Consider the following 4,769-nt stretch of genomic DNA (forward strand, 5'->3'; position numbering starts at 1 on the left):
GGATTGCGGCATGACCATCCCTCCTGAGGGTATTTTCTCAGTTTCCCTCTGCCGGAATCTCTGTCTGTCTTCAATCTAGATATGACCAAAGGAAAAAAAAAGGGGCAAGAAACCCTAAAAAAAAGACATTCTGAGTATTAGCTGTTACGAGCGTTTATTCCGTATCATAAGCAGTGTTGCAGAAGATCCTCGTTCTACCCTGGTGGCACTTAACATGTTTGTATGTTTCTCTTGGGAGATTTTTGAGGCTCAAGAATCAACTAAATCCTACCCACCCCTCCCTGGCTGACCAGTTTTTAAATTTCTTATTAATGATTATTATTATTTGACCAGAGAGAGACTGAGAGGGAGAGAGAAGGAAAGTGAAAAAGCAAGCCACCTCGAGGCTGGCAAGTGGCATGGTGGTTAAGGGCGCTGGACTCCCACATGGTCGACCATGGTTCAAGTCTCGGACCTGGTAGCTTGCTTTCTGACTTCCTCTCTCTCTCTCTGTCTCTCTCTGATCAAACTGGAAAATAACAATGATAATAATAATAAATAAAGTTAAATAAAATAATTCTTAAAAAAAAAATAAAAAACAAGCCACCTCATCTGGGACTTGAACTGGGGTTGGCCACATGGGAATCTAGCACCTTAACCATCATGCCACCTCCCGGCCCCTATTTTTTAATTTTTTATTTCAGAGAGGTTTTTGCTATAGGGCGAATGTGCTCACCAGAAAGAGAGAGAGACACAGAGGCAGAAAGCGAGACATCACCCCCCAAGGTTATAGCTATGCTGCAATCCCTTCTCCTCCATTCTCCTCTCGGAATCTTGGGCACGCACGTACACGCACCTGGCGTGAGTTTAAGCCACCGGTCCAGGACTCAAATCGCGGTGGACTACATGGGAGTCCAGCAACATAGCCATTACGCCAAGTGCTGGTCCGTATTTTTTTAAGAGAGATTTTTGCTATAGGGTGCACGCGTTCGCTGGAAGGACAGATAGACAGAGAGACAAAAAGTGAGAAATCACCTCTCCTCCCCCCAAGAGATGGCCACACCACAATCCCTTCTCCTCCATTCTCCTCTTGGGGTCTGGGGCACGCACGCACATGCACCCATTGAGACTCGAACCGCGGTCGACTACATGGGAGTCCAGTGACATAGCCATTAAGCCATCTGCTGGTCCTAGCAGACCTGTTCATAAGCCCAACAGCAGGACCAGAAATTCTGGGAGCACAAAACATGCCGGCCCCGTGGACCTGACATTCTGGGGGGCAGCGGGGCTGATTGTGCACTGCTTGTGTGCCGTGGACAGGAAACTGGGTCAGAGTGCTATACCACCGTGTGTGGGAGAGGGTGACCTGCTGGGACAAAACAGAAGCAGCATGAAAGAGGAACGTGGACTGGTGGTCGGATGTTGAAATAGGCCATCGGGGTAGGCCTTAATGAGAATACAGCATTTGAGTCAGGACCTGGAGGAGCTCCAGAGGGCCTTGAAGTATCGGGGGAAGAGTGTTGGGGCTGGGGTAGGGGCGAGTGCAAAGCCCTGGGGTGAGCCCTGCGTGGTGTGCACCGGCACAGCCCGGAGGCCCGTGTGGCTGGAGTGGAATGAATGAGGATGCAGTGGGAGAAGGGGAGGACTGGAGGTGACAGGCCTGAGCACGCAGTGTTATCCAGGTGTGGGGAGGAGGACTCTTTTTTTAATGATCATTTATTTCATTTGATAGATTATTACGATTTTTTTACATTTGCTACAGGGCACGTGTGCTCACCAGGGAGAGACAGAGAGAGGGAAAGTGAGAAAGGAAGCTACCAGGTCTAGGGCTTGAACTGCAGTTGACCACGTCAGAGTCCAGCACCTTAACCACCATGCCTCCCACTGTCCCTGAGTTGAGGACTCTGTTTTTTTTTTTTTTTTTCAGTTTTGCTATAAGGCATCCCCCCTTCTTCCCTGCAGAGAGAGAGAGAGAGAGAAATGCCCCCTCAAGAAGGATGGCCACACTGCAATACCTTCTCCTCCATTCTTCTCATGGGATTTTGGGGCACGCATGCACACACACCCAGTGTGTTCCGGGTTCAGAACTAGAACTGCAGAGTCGGCCGTGTGGGATCCAGACGCCTTAGCCACCACGCCACCAGCTAGCCCAAGACTCTGGTTTTTACCCCCAGTCATGCAACAGCCATGTGGAAATTTGCTTTTCTTTCCTTTTTGTTGTAGGGCTCATGTACTTGCCAGAGGTGCAGAGTGAGAAATCATCCTCCGGGGGATGGCCACTCACAACCCCTTCTCCCTTCTCCTCTTGGGATTTTGGGCACATGCAAACATGTTCCTATTGTGGTTTTCAAGCCTCTGGGTTGGGACTCAAACCATGAAGTTGGCTGTGTTGGATCCAGCTGCCTTAACCACTCCGGCACCAGCTGGCCCAATTTTTTTCTTTTCTTTTTTCTTTCTTTCTTTTCTTTCTTTCTTTTTTTTTTTTTTTTTTGAGAGGTTTTTGCTATAGGGCATGTGTGCGCTCGCCAGAAAGACAGAGAGAGACAGAAAGCGAGAAATCACCCCCCAGGGGGGATGGCCACTCCACATTCCCTTCCCCTCCATTCTCCTCTCGGGATCTTGGGCACGCACACACATGTGCCCGGCGTGAGTTTAAGCCACCGGGTCTGAAACTCGAACCACGGTCGGCTCCATGGCAGTCCAGCCACATAGCCATTACGCCAGCTGCTGGTCCCAATTTTTGCTTTTCTTAAATGCAGTATTTTTTTTTTTTTTCAGAGAGATTTTTGTTATAGGGCGTGTGCACTTGTCAAAGAGACAGAGACCAGGGATGGCCACACCATAGTCCCTTCTCCATTCTCTCGGGATCTTGGGTACGCATGCACATGCGCATGGCATGAGTTTAAGCTACTGGGTCTGGGACTCAAACCATGGTCAACTCCACGGAAGTCCAGCAACGTAACCATGGCGCCATCTGCTGGTCCCACATGCAGAATTAAAAAAAAAAAAAAAAAAACCTGCTATAAGGTGTGTGTGCTTGCTGGAAAGAGAGGAGAGTTTGAAAAAGCACCCCCAAAGGGTTTGGCCTTGGTGGGGCCATGGGGTGGAGGTAGATTCTGGTTTGGGTGAGGCTCTGGCAGCCGGTGCAGCCCCTTGTAGGGGAGGAGAGAGTCGCAGGAGGGGACAGAGCAAGCAGAGCCCTGATGAGGGCCACGCCTGGGGCCGCAGGGAGGGAGGGAGGGACAGGAGAGCCCCAAGGTGCTGTTCTAGGCATCAGATTTGGGGTCTAGGGCTGAGAGTTGCAAGGCTGGGCAGGAGTCGGGGTAACAGGATGCCCTGAACCAGCTGCCAGGGTATCTGTGGTGAGAACATGCCCCGACCGCAGCAGGGAGGCCCCGGGCAGGCCTGGCTCCCCCACATCATCAGTGATCGTCATGACAGTCACTTGTGTTTGCTGAGCGGAGACTAAGTGCCCCAGGCAGCACCTCAGTCTGCGACACCCTGAATCTCATGCCAGCCCCTGTCACAACCCCACACCACAGCTGGGGAAACTGAGGCATGGGGGCGAGGTCACTCGCCTAAGTTTGCAGAGGTGCCTGCTGCAGTGCATGGAAGAAGATGTGGAGGCAGCTGAGCAGAGGAGGAGAGGGGGGCAGAGCAGGGAATGTGAGTCCACAGCGCACGCCCTCAGACCCACGTGGGGTCAGGAGCCTGCATGGCAGATCCAGCGGCCAGCCTGGTGCAGGAGACCGAGGGGAGCCCTCAGCCCTGCCCTCGGCACCCCTAGTGCTCACTGGGACATGCACTCAGGCTGTGGGGTGACAGCCAGTGTGAGGAAGGCCAGAGGCAGGTGGGCCTATGACCAGGTTATGTGACAGGGCCCCAGCTGGTCGCAGGGTCAGGGCTGACTGAGGGGGCAGGAGCTTGGATGGGGGGCCTCGTAGAGGGGACAGTTAGGGGCTAAAAGGTCCTTCACAGCTCACCAAGCGGAGGGGACTGACCATCTACCCAGGCATAGTGGCCAGCCTGGGGCAGTGCTGGCAGGACCCTGGGCAGGGCAGTTGGGTCCTGAGGCCAAGTCTCTGGGGCTTGCTCACTCTTTCTTTCATTCTTTCCTTCCTTCCTTCTTTCTTTCTTTCAAGAATTATCTATTGGGACCAGCAGTTGGCGTAATGGCTATGTTGCTGAACTCCCATGTAGTCGACTGTGGTTCAAGTCCCGGACCCGGTGGCTTAAACTCACGCCAGGCGCGTGTGCGTGCGTGCCCAAGATCCCGAGAGGAGAATGGAGGAGAAGGGATTGTGGCGTGGCCATCCTTCTTGTGGGGTGATTTCTCGCTTTCTGTCTCTCTCTGTCTCTGTCCCTCCGGTGAGCACATGTGCCCTATAGCAAAAATCTCTCTAAAAAATGATCTTGTACCTAAGTAAACTTGCACTTTAATTCTATTTTATCATGAATTAATTTTTTTTCTTTCTCAGTTTGCTATAGGGCACTTTTGCTTTCCAGAGAGAGAAAGAGAGTGAGAAAGCACCCCCCAGGGGCGATGGCCACACTGCAGCCCCGTCTCCATTTTCCTCTTGTGATTTTGGGCACACACACACACATGCGCCTTGTGTGCTTTTGAAGCCGGTGGGTCTGGGACTCAAACTATACAGACAGCCGTGCGTTAACTCAGCACTGCAGACCGGCCCTCAATGTGTTTTAGTAATGAAGTAAACTTATACTTTAATTTCATTTCTCTGTCAACTGTTTTTTTTTTTTTTTTTTTTGGGGGTTTTTCTATAGGGCGT

Source organism: Tupaia chinensis, unplaced genomic scaffold, assembly GCF_000334495.1.
Source record: "Tupaia chinensis unplaced genomic scaffold, TupChi_1.0 Scaffold138665_1, whole genome shotgun sequence".
Lineage (NCBI taxonomy): Eukaryota > Metazoa > Chordata > Mammalia > Scandentia > Tupaiidae > Tupaia > Tupaia belangeri.